Source organism: Aegilops tauschii, chromosome 2 (genome assembly GCF_002575655.3).
Source record: "Aegilops tauschii subsp. strangulata cultivar AL8/78 chromosome 2, Aet v6.0, whole genome shotgun sequence".
In the NCBI taxonomy this organism is placed as follows: domain Eukaryota; kingdom Viridiplantae; phylum Streptophyta; class Magnoliopsida; order Poales; family Poaceae; genus Aegilops; species Aegilops tauschii.
Window position 1 is genome coordinate 377,526,035 of NC_053036.3, and position 24,658 is coordinate 377,550,692.

Sequence of the window (24,658 nt, forward strand, 5' to 3'; positions counted from 1 at the left end):
TGCATAGGTTTTCCCTGTGTCTTAATGTTGGGAACTATGGTACCTTTAGCAATATTGTATCTTTAGAGCTCTTTTGATCAGTCCCCTTTATTTACCACATACACACCCATTCAAGAGAAAGCAGAATAATATTCGTTTGTAGTGTTGCCACTATGTACGGTAACAAACTCATAGCCGAAATCCAAGCTATCACTCTTGATGGATCAATCATTGGCCAGCGGAGTCCTCGGCATAACATCAAGAAGGGTGACGAAGCCACATTTACACACGTAAACGCGCATATAGTAGCAAAGGCCATGGCACCAGCTGGAGGCTGTAACACCATGTTGAGATATACAACACAGATTTTTGGCATAATCTCACCCACCTTTCAACTAGGTTCCTTTAGATAATTTAATCCACAAGTGCTATCAAGTCTATTAAAATTTACAACATGGGGTTGAGCATGTTAAACATCACTTCCACTACAATTTCTCAATTCCCAAGTCTTGAAAGACTTTCTCTTGTGCAAAGTTATACTTGGTTAATTTCATTTCATTCAAAAGCTATCCCACGACAAGTCTTAGTTGTCTAAACTAAAGAAAACAAAGGCTATAGAACTATTTTAGCTACTAGAGCAAATCTTTTGTATCAACCATCATGACTCATTGCCATCTACACATATTCCACATACAACAACTACATCTACTCTAAGCATCCAAGTGCAAAAGACGGGGTCATAGGACATACCTTCACGGTTGTGAATTTACACACTTCTCTTCCTTACTCTTGCATTCCTCGTCGTCCTAGCATAGATCAACTCCTCTGAAAACAAAATGCAAATGAACTCCAAGGGGCTAAATAAGAACAAGAGCAAAGCAAAGCTTATTCTATTTTTTTGGTTTTGGGGTTTTTGAAAACTAACTTGCAACCGAAAAATCGCAAAGGCAAAAGCAAAATAAAATGAAAAGAAAAGTGTTGGAACAAATGAACATGAGTGCTGTGAAGCTCATCGAGCTTAAGTACAACCTCCTTACAATTTATTCAAATACCGCCACATCTTGATGTAGAAGTGGCAATTTCTGCACCTATTGTTCAACCACCTGATTGGAACTTGCCTTTTGAAATTATGTGTGATGCTAGTGATTATGCTGTTGGTGTTGTTCTAGGACAAAGAGTTGATAAGAAATTAAATGTTATTCATTATGCTAGCAAAACTCTAGACAGTGCGCAAAGAAATTATGCTACTGAAAAAGAATTTTTAGCAGTGATGTTTGCTTGTGATAAATTCAGATCTTACATTGTTGATTCTAAAGTGATTGTTCACACTGATCATGCTGCTATAAAATATCTTATGGAAAAGAAAGATGCTACCTATTCTCATTAGGTGGGTTCTCTTGCTACAAGAATTTGACTTACACATCACTGATAAAAAAAGGAGCTGAGAACCCCATTGCTGATAACTTGTCTAGGTTAGAAAATATTCTTGATGACCCACAACCTATTAATGATAGTTTTCCTGATGAGAAATTAGCTGCAATAAATGTTTCTCATAATACTCCTTGGTATGCTGACTATGCTAACTACATTGTTGCTAAATATATACCACCTAGCTTCACATACCAACAAAAGAAAAAATTCTTCTATGATTTAAGACATTACTTTTGGGATGACCCACATCTTTATAAAGAAGGAGTAGATGGTATTATTAGACATTGTGTACCTGAGCATGAACAGGGACAAATCCTACGGAAATGTCACTCCGAAGCTTATGGAGGGCACATGCGGGAGACAGAATTTCTCACAAGGTATTGCAATCTAGTTTTTATTGGCCTACTCTCTTCAAGGATGCCCGTAAGTTTGTTTTATCTTGTGATGAATGCCAACGAATTGGTAATATTGGTAAGCGTCAAGAAATGCCTATGAATTATTCACTTGCTATTGAACCATTTGATGTTTGGGGTTTTGATTACATGGGACCTTTTCCTTCCTCTAATGGGTATACACATATTTTGGTTGCTGTTGATTATGTTACTAAGTGGGTAGAAGCTATTCCAACCAGTAGTGCTGATCACAACACCTCTATTAAAATGCTCTAGGACATTATTTTCCCGAGGTTTGGAGTCCCTAGATATTTAATGACTGATGGTGGTTCACATTTTATTCATGGTGCTTTCCGTAAAATGCTTGCTAAGTATGATGTTAACCATAGAATTGCATCGCCCTATCTTCCTCGGTCTAGTGGTCAAATTGAACTTAGCAATAGAGAAATAAAATTAATTTTACAAAAAACTGTCAATAGGCCCCGAAAGAATTGGTCTAAGAAATTAGATGATGCACTTTGGGCTTACAGAACAACATATAAAAATCCTATGGCTATGTCTCCTTATAAAAGGGTTTATGGAAAAGCTTGTCATTTGCCTCTTGAATTAGAACATAAAGCATTTTGGGCAATTAAATAACTCAACTATGATTTCAAACTTGCCAGTGAAAAGAGGTTGTCTGACATTAGCTCACTAGATGAATGGAGAACCCAAGCTTATGAAAATGCCAAGTTATTTAAAGAAAAAGTTAAAAGATGGCATGATAAAAGAATCCAAAAGCGTGAGTTCAAAGTTGGAGAATATGTTCTTTTGTACAACTCTCGTTTCAGATTCTTTGCAGGAAAACTTCTCCCCAAATGGGAAGGACCTTATGTTATCAAGGAGGTTTATCGATCTGGAGCTATCAAAATAAATAATGCCGAAGGTACTAACTCGAAGGTTGTCAACGGACAAAGAATAAACCATTATATCTCAGATATGCCCATTAATGTTGAAAGCAATATTACCCAAATTATGACACCGGAAGAACACATAAAAGAAACCTTCCAGAACACTCCAGAATCGTGAAAAAAGAGGAGGTACGTGATACCGTAAGTAAACAAACTCCGAAAAATCCGCAAAAATATTTTTGTCAGTTTTGGAATATTTTAAAAATTAGGGAAATAAGAAACAACCAGGAAGGTAACCCTGGTGGGCACAAGACACCAAGGCGCGCCTGGCTTGCCATGCGCGCCTAGGTGGGCTGTGCCCACCTCGGGTACCTTCTGGACTCCATTTTTCTCCCATTTGCTTGTTTCCCAAGATAAAAAAAATCTTTATATACCCCCCGAACCTATTGACCATCGTTCCGCGGAGAAATCTTCTGTTTTCTTTTCTCGCTGTTTTCCTGACAGATCCCTTCTTCCCGTTCCGATGTCCTTTTGGGCCAGGTTAAGCACACTAAACGGTCTGTTGAGGTACTCCATTGCCTTGACATATATGTTGGAGCCATTACTATGACCATAGGTGTCTTAGAGGATCACCTAGTAATCTAGCCATGTTTTGTGTTCCAGTGTGATGATTCTGGCCATCGTTCTCGAAAGCATCCCGTGATGTTATTAGTTAGTAGGTATTCCATTTCTGGGTTTTGAACCCGAGATTCACCCTACTTACTTGTTGATAGTGTTGCTAGTTCCTTTAGGATATTAGTAACCTTTGCGATAGTCCTCGAGGTCCGTGGTATTTTCTTCTTCCAAATACCATGAACTTCTTATGGCAGAAGTTCTTCTGAACCAAAAGATCACAATCAGAGTGCTCTTAATGGGTTCTCCATTCTACATTGTGATTCTTCCAGTTCTACATTTCTGCATGGGTTATCCGGAAGAAATGTTGAGCTTTGCTCGACATACTAATCTATGCATCCACAACTCAGAAAGATATATGTCCCTTTGAGTTGTCCCTCTTTAGTTGTTATCTGACCTTCGTCTGTCAATTGTTAGTCAAGAGTATGCATGCATTCATTCATTGTTGCCTTTACTCTTGCGTTCCGTCAAGCCATTCTATCCCAGAATGACTAGGAGAAACAAACTCCGGTACCTTATCCATATCTAGGATTGGGTCAAAGTAGTTGTATTCCACAGATCAAGATATCAATCCAGTTTTTGTTCTGTTCTACCTTGGAGTATTACCATCTTTATATCAAGAATATCATGGGAATTGCAAACCATCCTATGAACTCTTGATACAGTGGTACTTCTCGCCATCATTTTTCATTCCTCGGTCCCCGTGTTGTTGCAACCGGAATGATGACAAGTGAACTATGATGTGTGAAATCAATACTACTAGCAACTCCGTTGCTTGGTAGCTAATGGACAATAATTTCATTCTTAGCGTGTTGGTTATTGAATCATCATTCTAAGATTGATCATGCTACCTAGTCCATTTTCTCGGGTGCACTCCTCGATCAATGAGATAGGATTGTGTCAATCCATCACTCTCTTGATCACATCGTCTTGCCCTGAAAAGCAAGATTGTTCTCGAGCTTAGTAACATATCGGTGGTTCGTGATTTTCCGAATATGTTCTCGGAAGTGTTACCAGGTTGTCACCTGACCGCTATGTTGAGTTCGTGATCAAGTTGGTTTCTTGTAGCCACGCCTTTCTCCAAGAATCCGTGTTGGATACCCCTGAGCTAGTTGGTTAAGCTAAACAATAACTTGGAGAGTTGGAATATAAAAGCTTGCCCAACTTAGTTCGTTCCAAAGGGATATCCATGTGTTTGTGTGTTAGTTGAAGAAAGATGATATCTTCATCGATTGGTCCCTGTGATCAGTTGTTGGACCTATTGTCTTATCAAAACTTTGATTTGAGTATGTGCTATCACCAAATCAAATCAGTACCAACGATGTTCGTAATGTTGTCTTACTCGTGGTTGATCCCTCGGGCATACACCATTACATCCCTTGGTCTGACCAATGCTATCACCGTGTTCACTTAATTGTGGAATTCCATCTATATGGAAGCCTGGATGGTTTGTTGTTGAGCCTATTAACAACATTTTCATCTCGTCCATGATTCATGTTGAACATCTAAGTTAGCGTTGGAAACTTTTGAAAGCATTTTCTTCGTGCTAGCTCATGAAGTTTATGTTTGATGGAAGAAGTGACTTCCTCTAATTCACGTGCATATGATGCAAGTTGCCGCCGTGAATTTGAGAAAGTTTGTTTGGCTTCCTCTGGAATCATCCCAAGTCAGTCATGTATACATGCAAAGTATTCTGTGGTCTGGAGACTTGCAACCTTCATTCTATATGAATCCCTAGCACACCAAGCCACTGATTGATTTGTTCAAGGAAAAGAAGTTCTTAAGTGCTAATCCTTAAGGACCCAAAGGTACATGCACAAGACTTCGTTATCTTCAATGATGGTTCCCAACCTGAACTCGGTAGTGTTTTATTGTAAGACTACTATGTGGTCATGCTTGTCTGGTACAACGTGTTCACATGTGTGTAGCAGAACCAGCTCATGTTTTGGAGCTTGCTATCGTAGTTAATCTCCTGAGAATCTCGCAACGCCATCTCGTCGATTTGTGTTGCAAACTTTCATTTTTCTCTCTAGACTGGATGAGTCTGGAATATCCTGACACCAACCAGATCTGAATCTCAGGCAGATATGATGGTTGGAATGTTTCCCAAGAACTGTAATATTGGTCTCTCTGTAACCCGGTGAAGTGGATGTCGTGGCCTACACACCCAGCCAGAAGACCTATTATTGTAGTATCTTGATTGAGGAAGTTGTCCACCTCCCCACAAGGATTCCGTAGAATTTACTTCCGTAGTTGTTCCTAGTGGATTCTTGTGCTCCCGAAGTCCGACCTTTTACTTGTTGTTCTAGATACCAAACCATATCTATAAATGGGTTACGCTAGCACATCAAGGAGAACATTAGAAGCGGAGTGCTAAATGTCTCTCGGTTGATCATCCAGATTTTGTTTCCTTGGCCTCGCTAAGGTGAAATCTGAGGAGGTGTTATCTTCCTTTGCATCTGCATCCTCCACTGATATTCATCATGGTAGTACGAGGTGACACCAACATCTTGGCACAGATGTTGGCAAACCTTGATGGATATGGAAATGCTCAAGTTCTTGAGAGCACACCCAGTCACCGGGTTATATCCTCGGCATCATGTGGAATGTGCTTTCCATTTGCTGGGTTGTCTTATAACTCTAGTTCTCCTTCCAAACTGAGTATGCCATTTCTCCGAACTCCTTCAACCGATCGTTTGTGATTTTCCTTAGGCTGGTTTAGAGAGTTTCAGTGATCTATGTATCAAAAGTAATTCTTTTTGCCACTTAAGGGAATAATTCTACGAGCCACCTTTGCTAAGGTGCCTCGTTATGGAATCGTGGCAATTATTTCCTCGCTATCTTGAAACCATGCACCATCCTACTCCAGCGTGGGATTGTTGCCCACCAAATTGAACCTCCGTCATCTCTTTCTTCCATCCCTCTTAATGTGCGTTTTGCGTCTCAGCTCAAGAGGTGTTCTATGTCTCATTCTGTGAGTCGATCGTCAGTTGCTCGATCTTCAAGAAGATCGATTCTTCTAGAGTTTCCCTTTCTTCTCATTGTCACGTTGGATGGAGTTCTCAGAGCAAGACGTCGAGACAAAGATGATGATCGAATCAACGTTCTTATGGAATGCGACCTGGATCGAGAAGATTGTGTTAGTTTGCGTCCCTTCCCTTCATCTTACCCTACGCTTGAATCTCAGGACGAGATTCTTGTTTAGTGGGGGTGAGTTGTCACATCCCTAGCTTCTGGTTTTGCACTAGACTAGCTCCATGTGTGCATCATGTTTAAATATGAAAGACACTTGAAATGTGGATTGATTAAACCCTAGCACCAGAAAGAATTCAATAGGATGAAATAAAAATCTTTTTCAAGAACCCAAAATGCCCTTTAAAAATGTTCATGATTTTTGATAAAGGTGAAAACCTCTGCCAAAAATCATGAGCATAATTCTTGGCCATTTATGGATTTTTGAATTAACCCATATTATATTTGAATTGGGGCATTTGAATTTTATAAATATTTTAAATGCTCCAAATATTCTTAAATCACTTGAGGGCCTCTCGATTAATTCAGTTAGTGCCCATAATTATGTTCAGAATTTAATAAAATGATTTAGTTCTAAAACTAAATCAAAACAGAGAGGAAATAAATAGAAAACTGAAACAAAAGAAACAGGACAGAAAACCTACCCGCACTTACCTGGCGCTCACCTGGGCAGCCCACCTGGCCAGCTCACCTGGCCAGTCCACTTGGCGGCCCAGCCCACCAGGGGCACCGCTGTCTTCAACCTCTGCGTACTAGCAGAGGCGTGTCGACGCGCGCGCGATCGCCGTGGCCACCTCCCTGTCTGCTTCCTCCTTTCCCCGGCCCTTCTCGCGACGGCCAGGAGACGTGGACGAAGCCCCGAACCGACCCCCTTCTCCTCTGGTCACTCTCCCCCTTCTCCCCTCTCGATCTCGAGCTCGGCCGAATGAGCTCGTCGCCGCCGTCTGCTGCCACCACGGCCACAGCCATCCCCGAACCTCTCCGACACAACTCCGAGCTCCGACACGACGTCGTCGTCCTCCCCGCCGAGCCACACGACGCCGGACGCCCTTGAGCGCCCTCATCGACGCCATCTTCGTCCTCTGCACCGACAGCCGCCGTCAACCGATTCGTCGTCACCAAGCCGTCCCCGAGCATGCTGGGATCACCAACGACCTCGCCGTGAGCTCCTCTACCGAACCCCCTCTTCCGCGTGCTCGTTAGCCTAGCGTAGCCCCCATCTGCGTCGATGCCGAGACCTCGCCGCTGGTGGTCATGTCGGTGCCGTCGTTTTAGCTCGCCTCCGTCCAAGTTGAGCACACCACCGCGCTCAACGCATCTCCAGGAGCCCGTAGCCATCACCAGCTCCTCCCCAAGTGCCCAACAGCAACTTGCTCGAGCTCACCAGAGCTCCGGCCACCGCCGCGAGCTCGACTCTGGCGAGCACAGCGCACCTCGTCCGCTCCTCCCTGCTCCGTTTGATGCGGAAGAGCATGGGCTTCCTCCTGGTAGTCTCCCCACACCTAAACGCAGCCCGTAGCACCGCCCAGCAACAGCTCCGCCGCGCGGAATGGTCGCCGCCGGCCAGAGTCCGGTGATGATGACGTTGCGCGACATTAGCAGTTAATCACCTGCTAATTAACCCCATGACCCACTTACAGACGGGCCCCACGCCCTTATTTAATCTCAGGTTTATCCCCCTGCTTAGATTAAGCTAATGCCCGTGGCCCACTGGTCAGTTTGACCTGGCCCCACTGGTCAGCCTCTTCTGGTGACCCTGCTACACCGACATGCGGGACCCAATGGTCAGGTTTGACCTGGGTCAGCGTAGTTGACCTAGTGACATCATGCTGACGCAGTAATCACTTTTCTGGAATTGAAATAAATCTTAAATGATTTATTTATTTCAGAAAATGTTGCAAACATTGAAAAAACATATAAAATCAACCGTAACTCCAAATGAAATAAGTTATATATGAAAAATGATCAGAAAAATCCAATCTATCCATCTGTACCGATTTCATGCATGTTAGAGCAACTTAACCTTGCTGTTTAGGTCAAACATGTTAATGCACTTCTATGAACCCATAACTTGAGTTTGTATTTGAATCTTTGGTTCAAATAAGCTCAAACCCATTTGTTCTAGCTTGCATTAGCCCAAAACACATTCATATTGCCATGTCATAGCATGCATCATATTGTTGCATATCGTCATGTGTTGATTGTGTTCGATGTATCTTTCGTGGTAGGTTCTGCCTCCGAGGATACCCACGATTATCCGACTGAAGGGTAGTATCCTACTACCACTCCATCAGGCAAGCAAAACCCCCTTGTTCATTCCGATACAATCCCACTCTCTCGCTCCTGCTCTCTTTTACTGCATTAGGACAACAACGATTCAATTGTTACATGTTGTGGTAGTTGAACCCTTTTCCTCTCCATGACCTGTCATTGCCATAGTAAATAGATGAAACCCACTAGTATGAGTAGGGGTTGTTTGAACCCTGATGTGCCTACTCATTCATGCTTGTTGTCATGCCTGCTATTGCTTAGAGTTGAGTCAGTCTGATTCATCGGGGATGAATTGGAATGTGGTGAACATGTCCTACTGTTGAGAGCTAAGTGTGTGAACACGATTTAGTAAAGGTAGCGGTGAGAGGCCATGTAGGAGTACATGGTGGGTTGTCTCATTGCAGCCGTCCTCAGGAACCGAGTTCTGTGTTTGTGATCCATCAACAGTTACTACCACACATTGGGTTCCGGTAACTCGACCCCTCTTGGCTTATTAACTGCCTCGATCCCTGTCCAGGAGTTGCAACTAGTTTCTGGTGTTTGTAGGTTGTGTTAGTAGTCTACCAAGTGGCACCCGGTACAGGTGGGCTTGGGACAGACTAGGCACCGTGGCCCGGTGTACCAAGCATAGATCCATCCGTCGAGGTGGACTTGGGAACCCTGCACACATCGTTTGGGGCCGTGAGCGACACCCCGGCTGGATCTCCTTGCAGATGGAACCCGAATAGGCGATAAACCTGGACTAGAGACTTGTGTGGTTAGTCAGGTCGTGGCCGACTCGCTCGCCAGGCTTCCGCTTGAAGGTTGCCGAGATACACGACGTGTACATGGTGGTAAGTGGCGAGAGCGTGTGTGAAGAAGTACACCCCTGCAGGGTTAACATCATCTATTCGAATAGCCGTGTCCGCGGAAAAGGACCTATGGGTTGCCGGTAAGTTCATAGATAACTTGAAATGGATACTCTAAAATGCGCAAGATAAGCGTGAGTGCTATGGATGGCGTTCTCATAGGTAGACGGGAGCGGATCCATAGTGGTGTATTGATATGGTGAATATGTGGACTCGTGTGCGCCACCTCGAAAGAGTTGCTTGCAGTCGTAGTTCAGGTTAGCCACTGAGTCAAAGCTGGCTTGCTGCAGTTAAACTCCACTACCCCCTTTGTTGATACCGATGCATATGTAGTTAGTTCTGATGTAAGTCTTGCTGGGTACATTTGTACTCACATTTTCCTATTTTATGTTTTTGCAGAGAGACGTCAGTCTCGCTAGTAGTTCCGCGTGGACTTCAACGTTTAGCTTGTTACCTCAGCTACGATCTTGTGCCCTCGGCAGGGTCTTGTAGATAGTCAGGCTTCTCAGCCTTCTTCATTTGTAGTTGTCTGTACTCAGACAAGTTAAGTTTCCGCATGTGCTTGTTGTTTGTATGCTCTGTATGCTGGGTTCATGAGACCCATGTTTGTAATACTTGGCTCCTCGGAGCCTAATGAATAAATACTTGAGTCGTAGAGTTATGTTGTGATGCCATGTTGTATTTACACATATTGAGCATATTGTGTGTATGATTGAAATGCTTGGTATGTGTCGGATCCGACAACCTAGTTGTTTATACTTGGTAGCCTCTCTTATGGGGAAATGTAGTCTTGTGCTTCCATGAGCCATAGTAGTCCGCTACAGCCCGGTTCACCGGAGTCCTGCTAGCCCAGCACTACTGCTCCGGAACACTTGACTGTCCGGCATGTGATTCAATTCGTTCCTGTGTCTGTCCCTTCAGGGAAATGTCACGCGGTGACATCCGGAGTCCTGCCTAGCCTGCTACAGCCCGGGTTCCCGGAGTCCTGTTAGCCCAGTGCTACAGCCCGGATTCGCACGCTGCTGACCGACATGCACAATGTTGATTCATGTATGCCTGTCCCCGTAAGTTAGTGCCACTTTGGGTTCACGACTAGTCATGTCGGCCCGGGTTCTCTGTCATATGGATGCTAGCGACACTATCATATACGTGAGCCAAAAGGCGCAAACGGTCCCGGGCCAGGTAAGGCGAAACCCATGGGAATACCATGCGTGAGGCCGCAAAGTGATATGAGGTGTTACATGCTAGATCGGTGTGACTTAGAATCGGGGTCCTGACACACAACCGGAACTGCATGTGCTGTCGAAAGGGACGAGGATTGTCGTTTAATCAAGGTGAATCCAACAGTGTAGACGTACGATCCGTGGGGTTTGGGTTCTGGCCAATCAGAATGCATGACTCAGATTACACGCGCGGCAAGGTGGCATCGGCCACGGTTTGGTAGGCACATGGCTTTCGTGAGTGAACCGTGTGCTATTTGAAAACATTTACATGAACTAAAAACATATTTTCGTTTGAATGAAAACATGAGTTCATCGTTTTGCCTAGAATTTATTTCCACAGTAAGAAATCACGATTGTACCCTATGGTTCGATTTTCTGGTGCATTTGAGACCTCATTTGCTATATTTGAGTCATTTTTTGCATATATATATATATACATATATAGTCGCAACTACAAGTGGGTGTTAGCAAGATCATTTTTGTGTCGCTTTGCGAGTTTTCATTTATTATCCAAGAAACGGGAAAAAACTTCAAACAGTTCGGCTGCAGGGTGCGGCCAAAGGCGTAGGCCTTATTGGTATTTTAATTATAGGAAGTGCATGTGGCATGCTCTCACGATCGCATGAATTTTTTTTGGTAAAGTTTGGCACAAGTTTTGGTGCTCGCACCTTCCATACCGGAGCATCTCACAAGAAGGATCATAGTTTCCAAAAGAAGACGCGACACTTCGGACTCCAAATGGTCAGTGACTACATCGTTCCGCCTTGAAAAAAATCATGGTAAACAATCACGGATATACCCTTGGTTAGATTTTCTGGCCCATTTCAGGTCTCGTCTGCTATATTTAAGTCATTTTATGCACTTACCTTGCATTTAGTGCATATATATAAAGTCAAAAACCTACTACAACTACATGTGGGTATTAGTTAGCAAAGAAGGTGTACAAATCATTTCTGCGTCGCTTTGCGAGTTTTCATCCGTTTGTCCGAGAAGCAGGGAGAAGTTTCAAACATTTCAGCCACGAGGTGCAGCCACCGGCGTAGGCCTAGTTGGTATTTTAATTATAGGAAATTCAGATGCAGTCCGGACATCATCAAAATCGGTGTGTGCCCGTGGCGTGCTCTCTCACGACCCCGTGGAAACAAATTGGTAAAGTTTCGCACAAGTTTTGATGATTGCTCCTTCAAAACCGGAGCATCTCTCAAGAAGGATCATGGTTTCCAAAAGGAGACGCGGCACTTCGGACTCCAAATCATCGGTGACTACATCGTTCTGCCTCGAGATAAAAAATTCACGGTAAACAAGCATGGATATACCCTTGGTTTGATTTTCTGGCCCATTTCAGGTCTTGTCTGCTATATTTAAGTCATTTTTTGCACTTACCTTGCATTTAGTGCATATAAAGTCAAAACCCTACTACAACTACATGTGGGTGTTAGTTAGACTAGTCACAATGGGTAGTAACTTAGACTAGTAACATGCATATGTTACTAGCTAGTCTATTTTACTACCTCTATAGTGGGGAGTAACAAATGTGTGGTGTCATGCAACACTTCATTTATTAGGTTGTAGACTCATCTTGTCTTGGTATGTGTGATGTTACAGTAACTAGCTATGTTAGCACATGCCCCCCTTTCCTCATTAATTACTCGCCATATCATCTGTTTTGCCTAGAGATGTGTGATGTTAGCACCTATGCTACTCCCATTGTGGGTAGTCTTAGCAAAGAAGGTGTAAACAGGTTTCTTAATGCAAACCCGGCAGGACCACAGGAGAGGCGAGGGTTACATGATCGATATGCTCGAGGGTGGCCGGTGAGCAAACGAAGACGGTGAGGCGCGGGCAGCCGCGTGTTGGGAACGGCAGTGGAGGTAGGGTTGACGCCGAAGAGCGGGCACACGATCGGGTTGAGCACGCCGGCACCGGAGAGGGTTCTGCTGTGGATCTAGGGGAGGGGGAGCTGGCGATGGAGATTGGGTGTTGAGTGAAACGCGGGCGGGCGATGGTGGGGTGTTGGTGGCCTAGGTGAAAAGGGTGAAAAAATATCCCTGGTCACCGCGCGGAAAGGCCTATGCAAATGGTTGCCTCTAAGCGCTCGTGTACACAAACAACATAATTTCATTTGAAATGAAGACGTGCTAATTTTGAAATGAAGACGTGAGTTCATCGTTTCGCCTCTAATTTTTTTCCCACGGTAAGCAATCACCATTATACCACAGGTTTGATTTGCTGGCGCATTTCAGGTCTCGTGTGCTATATTTAAGACATTTTTTGGCATTTACCGTTCATTTGGGCATATAAATCAAATCCTAGCAGGAACTACATGTGCTGATGAAAGGGATGAGGATTGCCGTTTGATCTGGGACCATCCAACGGTGCAGACGTACGATCCGTGGGGTTTGGGTTCTGGCCAATCAGAACGCACGACTAAGATCGCGTGCACAGCAGGGGGGCATCGGCCACGGTTTGCTAGGCACACAACTTTAGTGAGTGAACCGTGTGCTATTTGAATATATTTACATGAACTAACATCATAGTTTCATTTGAATGAAAACATGAGTTCATCGCTTCGCCTCCAAATTTTTTTCCACGGTAAGAAATCACCATTGTACACTATGGTTCAATTTCCTGGTGCATTTGAGGTATCGTTTGCTATATTTGAGTCGTTTGCTATAGTCGCAACTACACGTGGGTGTTAGCAAGATCATTTGTGTGTCGCTTTGGGAGTTTTCATTCATTATTCGAGAAATGGGAAAAAAATTCAAACAGTTCGCTCGCAGGGTGCGGCCAGAGGCGTAGGCCTTGTTGGTATTTTAATTAGAGAAATGCATATAGAGCCCGGAAATAATGAAAATCGGTTTGTCACTGTGGCGTGCTCTCAGGATCCCATGGAAATTTTTTGGTAAATTTGGCAAAGTTTTGATGCTCACACCTTCCAAATCGGAGCATCTCACAAGAAGGATCATAGTTTCCAAAAGGAGAAGCGGCACTTCGGACTCCAATCGTCGGTGACTAGATCGTTCCACCTTGATTTTTTTTCACGGTAAACAATCACGTATATACCCTAGGTTTGATTTTTCTGGCCCATTTCAATTCTCATCCGCTATATTTAAGTCCTTTTTTTGCATTTACCTTGCATTTAGTGCATATAAAATCAAAACGGTACTACAACTACATCTGGGTGTTAGTTATCAAAGAAGGTGTACAAATCATTTGTGTGTCGCTTTGCGAGTTTTCATCCATTATCTGAGAAGCGGGGAGAAGTTTCAAACATTTCGGCCGCGAGGTGCGGCCACCGGCGTAGGTCTAGTTGGTATTTTAATTACATGAAATTCAGATGGAGTCTAGACATCATCAAAATTGGCGTGTGCCCGTGGCGTGCTCTCCTGACACTGTGGAAAAAATTCGTGAAGTTCGGCACAAGTTTTGATGATCGCTCCTTGGAAACCGGAGCATGTCACAAGAAAGATCATGGTTTCCAAAAGGAGATGTGTCAATTCAAACTCCAGTGGTTGGTGACTTCATTGTTTGGCCTCATAAAAAATTTCACGGTACACAATCACCATTATACCACGGGTTTGATTTTCTAACGTATCTCAGGTATTGTTTGCTATATTTAAGACATTTTTTGAATTTAAAGTGCATTTTCTGGATATAAACAAAATCACAACCGGAACTGCATGTGCTGTCGAAAGGGATGAGGATTGTCGTTTGATCAAGGTGAATCCAACGGTGTAGACGTACGATCCGTGGGGTTTGGGTTCTGGCCAATCAGAATGCATGACTCAGATTGCACGCGCGGCAGGGTGGCATCGGCCACGGTTTGGTAGGCACATGGCTTTCGTGAGTGAACCGTGTGCTATTTGAAAACATTTACATGAACTAAAAACATATTTCCGTTTGAATGAAAACATGAGTTCATCGTTTTGCCTCGAATTTTTTTCCACGGTAAGAAATCACGATTGTACCCTATGGTTCGATTTTCTGGTGCATTTGAGACCTCGTTTGCTATATTTGAGTCATTTTTTGCGTGTATATATATATATATAGTCGCAACTACAAGTGGGTGTTAGCAAGATCATTTGTGTGTCGCTTTGCGAGTTTTCATTCATTGTCTGAGAAACGGGAAAAAACTTCAAACAGTTCGGCCGCAGGGTGCGGCCAAAGGCGTAGGCCTTATTGGTATTTTAATTACAGGAAGTGCATGTGGCATGCTCTCACGATCGCATGAATTTTTTTGGTAAAGTTTGGCACAAGTTTTGGTGCTCGCACCATCCATACCGGAGCATCTCACAAGAAGGATCATAGTTTCCAAAAGGAGACGCGGCACTTCGGACTCCAAATGGTCAGTGACTACATCGTTCCGCCTTGAAAAAATCATGGTAAGCAATCATGGATATACCCTTGGTTTGATTTTCTGGCCCATTTCAGGTCTCGTCTGCTATATTTAAGTCATTTTTTGCACTTAACTTGCATTTAGTGCATATATATAAAGTCAAAACCCTACTACAACTACATGTGGGTATTAGTTAGCAAAGAAGGTGTACAAATCATTTCTACGTCGCTTTGCGAGCTTTCATCCGTTTGTCCGAGAAGCAGGGAGAAGTTTCAAACATTTCGGCCACGAGGTGCAGCCACCGGCGTAGGCCTAGTTGGTATTTTAATTATAGGAAATTCAGATGCAATCCGGACATCATCAAAATCGGTGTGTGCCCGTGGTGTGCTCTCTCACGACCCCGTGGAAAACAATTGGTAAAGTTTGGCACAAGTTTTGATGATTGCTCCTTCAAAACCGGAGCATCTCTCAAGAAGGATCATGGTTTCCAAAAGGAGACGTGACACTACGGACTCCAAATCATCGGTGACTACATCGTTCCACCTCGAGATAAAAAAATTCATGGTAAACAAGCACGGATATACCCTTGGTTTGATTTTCTGGCCCATTTCAGGTCTTGTCTGCTATATTAAAGTCACTTTTTGCACTTACCTTGCATTTAGTGCATATAAAGTCAAAACCCTACTACAACTACATGTGGGTGTTAGTTAGACTAGTCACAATGGGTAGTAACTTAGACTAGTAACATGCATATGTTACTAGCTAGTCTATTTTACTACCTCTATAGTGGGGAGTAACAAATGTGTGGTGTCATGCAACACTTCATTTATTAGGTTGTAGACTCATCTTGTCATGGTATGTGTGATGTTACAGTAACTAGCTATGTTACCACACGCCCCTATTTCCTCTGTAATTACTCGCCACATCATCTGTTTTGCCTAGAGATGTGTGATGTTACCACCTATGTTACTCCCATTGTGGGTAGTCTTAGCAAAGAATGTGTAAACATGTTTCTTAATGCAAACCCGGCAGGACCACAGGAGAGGCGAGGGTTACAGCATCGATATGCTCGAGGGTGGCCGTCGAGCAAACGAAGACGGTGAGGCGCGGGCAGCCGCGTGTTGGGAACACAAGTGGAGGTAGGGTTGACGCCGAAGAGCGGGCACATGGCCGGGTTGAGCACGCCGGCACCGGAGAGGGTTCTGCTGTGGATCTAGGGAAGGGGGAGCTGGCGATGGAGATTGGGTGTTGAGTGAAACGCGGGCGGGCGATGGTGGGCTGTTGGTGGCCTAGGTGAAAAGGGTGAAGAAATATCCCTGCTCACCGCGCGGAAAGGCCTATGCCAACGGTTGCCTCTAAGCGCTCGTGTGCACAAACAACATAATTTCGTTTGAAATGAAGACGTGCTAATTTTGAAATGAAGACGTGAGTTCATCGTTTCGCCTCTAATTTTTTCCCACGGTAAGCAATCACCATTAGACCACAGGTTTGATTTGCTGGCGCATTTCAGGTCTCGTGTGCTATATTTAAGACATTTTTTGGCATTTACCGTGCATTTGGGCATATAAATCAAATCATAGCAGGAACTACATGTGTTGATGAAATGGATGAGGATTGCCGTTTGATCTCGGAGCATCCAGGTGCAGACGTACGATCCGTGGGGTTTGGGTTCTGGCCAATCAGAACGCACGACTAAGATCGCGTGCACAGCAGGGGGGCATCGGCCACGGTTTGCTAGGCACACAGCTTTTGTGAGTGAACCGTGTGCTATTTGAAAATATTTAAATGAACTAACATCATATTTTCATTTGAATGAAAACATGAGTTCATTGTTTCGCCACCAAATTTTTTTCCATGGTAAGAAATCACCATTGTACCCTATGGTTCAATTTTCTGGTGCATTTGAGGTGTCGTTTGTTATATTTGAGTCGTTTGCTACAGTCGCAACTACACGTGGGTGTTAGCAAGATCATTTGTGTGTCCGTTTGGGAGTTTTCATTTATTATCCGAGAAATGGGAAAAAAATCAAACAGTTCGCTCGCAGGGTGCGGCCAGAGGCGTAGGCCTTGTTCGTATTTTAATTACAGGAAATGCATATAGAGCCCGGAAATAACGAAAATCGGTGTGTCACCGTGGCGTGCTCTCAGGATCCCATGGAAACATTTTGGTAAAGTTTGGCAAAGTTTTGATGCTCACACCTTCCAAATCGGAGCATCTCACAAGAAGGATCATAGTTTCCAAAAGGAGATGCGGCACTTCGGACTCCAATCGTCGGTGACTAGATCGTTCCACCTTGATTTTTTTTCACGGTAAACAATCAGTATATACCCTAGGTTTGATTTTTCTGGCCCATTTCAGTTCTCATCCGCTATATTTAAGTCATTTTTTGCATTTACCTTGCATTTAGTGCATATAAAATCAAAACGGTACTACAACTACATCTGGGTGTTAGTTATCAAAGAAGGTGTACAAATCATTTGTGTGTCGCTTTGCGAGTTTTCATCCATTATCCGAGAAACGGGGAGAAGTTTCAAACATTTCGGCCGCGAGGTGCGGCCACCGGCGTAGGCCTAGTTGGTATTTTAATTACATGAAATTCAGATGGAGTCTAGACATCATCAAAATTGGCGTGTGCCCGTGGCGTGCTCTCCTGACACCGTGGAAAAAATTGGTGAAGTTTGGCACAAGTTTTGATGATCTCTCCTTGGAAACCGGAGCGTGTCACAAGAAGGATCATGGTTTCCAAAAGGAGATGTGTCAATTCAAACTCCAGTGGTTGGTGACTTCATCGTTTGGCCTCATAAAAAATTTCACGGTACACAATCACCATTATACCACGGGTTTAATTTTCTAACGTATTTCAGGTATTGTTTGCTATATTTAAGACATTTTTTGAATTTAAAGTGCATTTTCTGGATATAAACAAAATCACAACCGGAACTGCATGTGCTGTCAAAAGGGATGAGGATTGCCGTTTGATCAAGGTGAATCCAACGGTGTAGACGTACGATCCGTGGGGTTTGGGTTCTGGCCAATCAGAATGCATGACTCAGATTGCACGCGCGCCAGGGTGGCATCAGCCACGGTTTGGTAGGCACATGGCTTTCGTGAGTGAACCGTGTGCTATTTGAAAACATTTACATGAACTAAAAATATATTTTTGTTTGAATGAAAACATGAGTTCATCGTTTTGCCTCGAATTTTTTTCCACGGTAAGAAATCACGATTGTACCCTATGGTTCGATTTTCTGGTGCATTTGAGACCTCGTTTGCTATATTTGAGTAATATATATATATATGTATAGTCGCAACTACAAGTGGGTGTTAGCAAGATCATTTGTGTGTCGCTTTGCGAGTTTTCATTCATTGTCCGAGAAACGGGAAAAAACTTCAAACAAATCGGCCGCAGGGTGCGGCCAAAGGCGTAGGCCTTATTGGTATTTTAATTACAGGAAGTGCATGTGGCATGCTCTCACGATCGCTTGAATTTTTTTGGTAAAGTTTGGCACAAGTTTTGGTGCTCGCACCTTCCATACCGGAGCATCTCACAAGAAGGATCATAGTTTCCAAAAGGAGACGCGGCACTTCGGACTCCAAATGGTCAGTGACTACATTGTTCCGCCTTGAAAAAAATCATGGTAAACAATCACGGATATACCCTTGGTTTGATTTTCTGGCCCATTTCAGGTCTCGTCTGCTATATTTTTTTGCACTTAACTTGCATTTAGTGCATATATATAATGTCAAAACCCTACTACAACTACATGTGGGTATTAGTTAGCAAAGAAGGTGTACAAATCATTTCTACGTCGCTTTGCGGGCTTTCATCCGTTTGTCCGAGAAGCAGGGAGAAGTTTCAAACATTTCGGCCACGAGGTGCAGCCACCGGCGTAGGCCTAGTTGGTATTTTAATTATAGGAAATTCAGATGCAGTCCGGACATCATCAAAATCGGTGTGTGCCCGTGGCGTGCTCTCTCATGACCCCGTGAAAAAAAATTGGTAAAGTTTGGCACAAGTTTTGATGATTGCTCCTTCAAAACCGGAGCATCTCTTAAGAAGGATCATGGTTTCCAAAAGGAGACGCGACACTTCGGACTCCAAATCATCGGTGACTACATCGTTCCGCCTCGAGATAAAAAATTCACGGTAAACAAGCACGGATATACCCTTGGTTTGATTTTCTGGCCCATTTCAGGTCTTGTCTGCTATAATTAAGTCATTTTTTGCACTTACCTTGCATTTAGTGCATATAAAGTCAAAACCCTACTACAACTACATGTGGGTGTTAGTTAGACTAGTCACAATGGGTAGTAACTTAGACTAGTAACATGCATTTGTTACTAGCTAGTCTATTTTACTACCTCTATAGTGGGGAGTAACAAATGTGTGGTGTCATGCAACACTTCATTTATTAGGTTGTAGACTCATCTTGTCTTGGTATGTGTGATGTTACAGTAACTAGCTATGTTACCACACGCCCCTATTTCCTCATTAATTACTCACCGCATCATCTGTTTTGCCTAGAGATGTGTGATGTTACCACCTATGTTACTCCCATTGTGGGTAGTCTTAGCAAAGAAGGTGTAAACAGGTTTCTTAATGCAAACCCGGCAGGACCACAGGAGAGGCGAGGGTTACAGGATCGATATGCTCGAGGGTGGCCAGCGAGCAAACAAACACGGTGAGGCGCGGGCAGCCGCGTGTTGGGAACGGCAGTGGAGGAAGGGTTGACGCCGAAGAGCAGGCACACGACCGGGTTGAGCACGCCGGCACCGGAGAGGGTTCTGCTGTGGATCTGGGGAAGGGGGAGCTGGCGATGGAGATTGGGTGTTGAGTGAAACGCGGGCGGGCGATGGTGGGGTGTTGGTGGCCTAAATGAAAAGGGTGAAAAAATATCCCTGGTCACCGCGCGGAAAGGCCTATGCAAACAGTTGCCTCTAAGCGCTCGTGTGCACAAACAACATAATTTCGTTTGAGATGAAGACGTGCTAATTTTGAAATGAAGACGTGAGTTCATCGTTTCGCCTCTAATTTTTTTCCCGCGGTAAGCAATCACCATTATACCACAGGTTTGATTTGCTGGCGCATTTCAGGTCTCGTGTGCTATACTTAAGACATTTTTTTGGCATTTACCGTGCATTTGGGCATATAAATCAAATCATAGCAGGAACTACATGTGTTGATGAAAGGGATGAGGATTGCCGTTTGATCTGGGAGCATCCAGGTGCAGACGTACGATCCGTGGGGTTTGGGTTCTCGCCAATCAGAACGCACGACTAAGATCGCGTGCACAGCAGGGGGGCATCGGCCACGGTTTGCTAGGCACACAGCTTTTATGAGTGAACCGTGTGCTATTTGAAAATATTTACATGAACTAACATCATATTTTCATTTGAATGAAAACATGAGTTCATCGTTTCGCCTCCAAATTTTTTTCCACGGTAAGAAATCACCATTGTACCCTATGGTTCAATTTTCTGGTGCATTTGAGGTATCGTTTGTTATATTTGAGTCGTTTGCTACAGTCGCAACTACACGTGGGTGTTAGCAATATCATTTGTGTGTCGCTTTGGGAGTTTTCATTCATTATCCGAGAAATGGGAAAAAAATTCAAACAGTTCGCTCGCAGGGTGCGGCCAGAGGCGTAGGCCTTGTTGGTATTTTAATTACAGGAAATGCATATAGAGCCCGGAAATAACGAAAATCGGTGTGTCATCGTGGCGTGCTCTCAGGATCCCATGGAAATTTTTTGGTAAAGTTTGGCAAAGTTTTGATGCTCACACCTTCCAAATCGGAGCATCTCACAAGAAGGATCATTGTTTCCAAAAGGAGATGTGGCACTTCGGACTCCAATCGTCGGTGACTAGATCGTTCCACCTTGATTTTTTTCACGGTAAACAATCACGTATATACCCTAGGTTTGATTTTTCTGGCCCATTTCAGTTCTCATCCGCTATATTTAAGTCATTTTCTGCAGTTACCTTGCATTTAGTGCATATAAAATCAAAACGGTACTACAACTACATCTGGGTGTTAGTTATCAAAGAAGGTGTACACATCATTTGTGTGTCGCTTTGCGAGTTTTCATCCATTATCCGAGAAGCGAGGAGAAGTTTCAAACATTTCGGCCGCGAGGTGCGGCCACCGGCGTAGGCCTAGTTGGTATTTTAATTACATGAAATTCAGATGGAGTCTAGACATCATCAAAATCGGCGTGTGCCTGTGGCGTGCTCTCCTGACACCGTGGAAAAAATTGGTGAAGTTTGGCACAAGTTTTGATGATCGCTCCTTGGAAACCGGAGCATGTCACAAGAAGGATCATGGTTTCCAAAAGGAGATGTGTCAATTCAAACTCCAGTGGTCGGTGACTTCATCGTTTGGCCTCATAAAAAATTTCACGGTACACAATCACCATTAGACCACGGGTTTGATTTTCTAACGTATTTCAGGTATTGTTTGCTATATTTAAGACATTTTTTGAATTTAAAGTGCATTTCCTCGATATAAACAAAATCACAACCGGAACTGCATGTGCTGTCGAAAGGGATGAGGATTGCCGTTTGATCAAGGTGAATCCAACGGTGTAGACGTACGATCCGTGGGGTTTGGGTTCTGGCCAATCAGAATGCATGACTCAGATTGCATGCGTGGTAGGGTGGCATCGGCCACAGTTTGGTAGGCACATGGCTTTCGTGAGTGAACCGTGTGCTCATTTACATGAACTAAAAACATATTTTCGTTTGAATGAAAACATGAGTTCATCGTTTTGCCTCAAATTTTTTTCCACGGTAAGAAATCACGATTGTACCCTATGGTTCGATTTTCTGGTGCATTTGAGACCTCGTTTGCTATATTTGAGTCATTTTTTGCATATATATATATCCATCCTACCACCCGGTGGTAGTTACCCCACATGTCTCATATACTACCATATGGTACTATACATATACTATTTTATTATTTTAAATATGTTCATATACTATATCTAAACTATTTCAAAGCAAGTTACATGAAAAATTGCATATGAGCCCATAATTTTTGTTATATTTGTGAAATACGTACATATTTGTACGTAAAAAAGAGCATACTCAAAAAATGGTACATACTACCTAAAAATTAGTATATATACTACCTAATCATTGTTATATACTACATACTACACATACATACTCTCGGTTTCGACAGATACTACATACAACATACAAAACGCAAGTTGTTGTAACTACCACTACTTGTAGGAAACATTTGTCATATATATATATACATATAGTCGCAACTACAAGTGGGTGTTAGCAAGATCATTTGTGTGTAGCTTTGCAAGTTTTCATTCATTGTCCGACAAACGGGAAAAAACTTCAAACAGTTCGGCCGTAGGGTGCGGCCAAAGGCGTAGGCCTTATTGGTATTTTAATTACAGGAAGTGCATGTGGCATGCTCTCACGATCGCATGAATTTTTTTGGTAAAGTTTGGCACAAGTTTTGGTGCTCGCACCTTCCATACCAGAGCATCTCACAAGAAGGATCATAGTTTCCAAAAGGAGACGCGGCACTTCAGACTCCAAATGGTCAGTGACTACATCGTTCCGCCTTGAAAAAAAAACATGGTAAACAATGACGGATATACCCTTGGTTTGATTTTCTGGCCCATTTCAGGTCTCGTCTGCTTTATTTAAGTCATTTTTTGCACTTAACTTGCATTTAGTGCATATATATAAAGTCAAAACCCTACTACAACTACATGTGGGTATTAGTTAGCAAAGAAGGTGTACAAATCATTTCTGCGTCGCTTTGCGAGTTTTCATCCGTTTATCCGAGAAGCAGGGAGAAGTATCAAACATTTCAGCCACGAGGTGCAGCCACCGGCGTAGGCCTAGTTGGTATTTTAATTATAGGAAATTCAGATGCAGTCCGGACATCATCAAAATCGCTGTGTGCCCGTGGCGTGCTCTCTCATGACCCCGTGAAAAAATTTTGGTAAAGTTTGGCACAAGTTTTGATGATTGCTCCTTCAAAACCGGAGCATCTCTCAAGAAGGATCATGGTTTCCAAAAGGAGACGCGACACTTCGGACTCCAAATCATCGGTGACTACATCGTTCCGCCTCGAGATAAAAAATTCACGGTAAACAAGCACGGATATACCCTTGGTTTGATTTTCTGGCCCATTTCAAGTCTTGTCTGCTATATTTAAGTCATTTTTTGCACTTACCTTGCATTTAGTGCATATAAAGTCAAAACCCTACTACAACTACATGTGGGTGTTAGTTAGACTAGTCACAATGGGTAGTAACTTAGACTAGTAACATGCATATGTTACTAGCTAGTCTATTTTACTACCTCTATAGTGGGGAGTAACAAATGTGTGGTGTCATGCAACACTTCATTTATTAGGTTGTAGACTCATCTTGTCTTGGTATGTGTGATGATACAGTAACTAGCTATGTTACCACACGCCCCTATTTCCTCATTAATTACTCGCCACATCATCTGTTTTGCCTAGAGACGTGTGATGTTACCACCTATGTTACTCCCATTGTGGGTAGTCTTAGCAAAGAAGGTGTACAAAACATTCCTTCTCCGAACACTTCAAAACGTCTGACCTAAAAAGTTATACTCGGCTTTTCATTTAATGTCATACCCTTTGGCTTGTGCATCTCCGTTGCTTCCACTTCCACGTGTCGAGCGAATACAAAAGGTTAGAGTATGTTTTGCACATAACACCTTGGCCATATAAGAAAGGCTTCTATTTAAAGGGATTGGATCTCAGATGCCATCCCACACCAGGCGGAAAATCCTTAGAGCTCACTAGGAGAAACAACTCAAACATGGCCAATGCTCCCAGTTCTTCCTCCCGCCCTCACGGCTCCGAAAAGGCGATTGGGAGAGATGTTCCATATCCCATGACCAGCTGGTTAAGCTTCAAACGCAGGGATTCCTTCCCCCCGCGGATCTAGTCCCCGTTCAGGCAGGATTAACCTCTTTCACCGGCGAAGCCCTGATGGAAAATTTCCCCAATCCAACCAGGGGGGAACGAGTGTGCTTCGTCTCCTTTTTATTAAGAGGCGTCGGATTTCCAATCTACCCTTTCCTCTGAGGTCTCCTGGAGTACTATGGCCTCCAACTGCACAATCTTACGCTGGGCTCTATCCTGCACATTGCAGGTTTTGTCGCTCTTTGCGAGCTATTCCTAGGCTGCATGGCCCATTTCGAGTTATGGAGGAAGCTTTTCTGCCTCGTCCCTCGCACCCAAAAGGGATCTGTGTTCGAGGTGGGCGACGCCGAGATATGGCGCATAGCCGGGTCCGGATACCTGTCCGGCACGCTGAAGAAGGTGTCCGAAGAGTGGCCCTCAGAGTGGTTTTATATTGAAGATGTCACTCTCCCCGACCCCGTCCGAATGGGCCTTCCCGAATTTTCCAGCGCTCCAATGATGAAACGCCATAGCTGGCGCCCTCGGAGCCTTGAGGAGGAAGATAGCGCGGAGGTCCAACAATTAATGGGCAAGATAAGGACACTTGCCCAGTCTGGATTATCAATAATCGAGGTAATGGCGACTTCCATAGTGCGAGGTGTTGAGCCACTC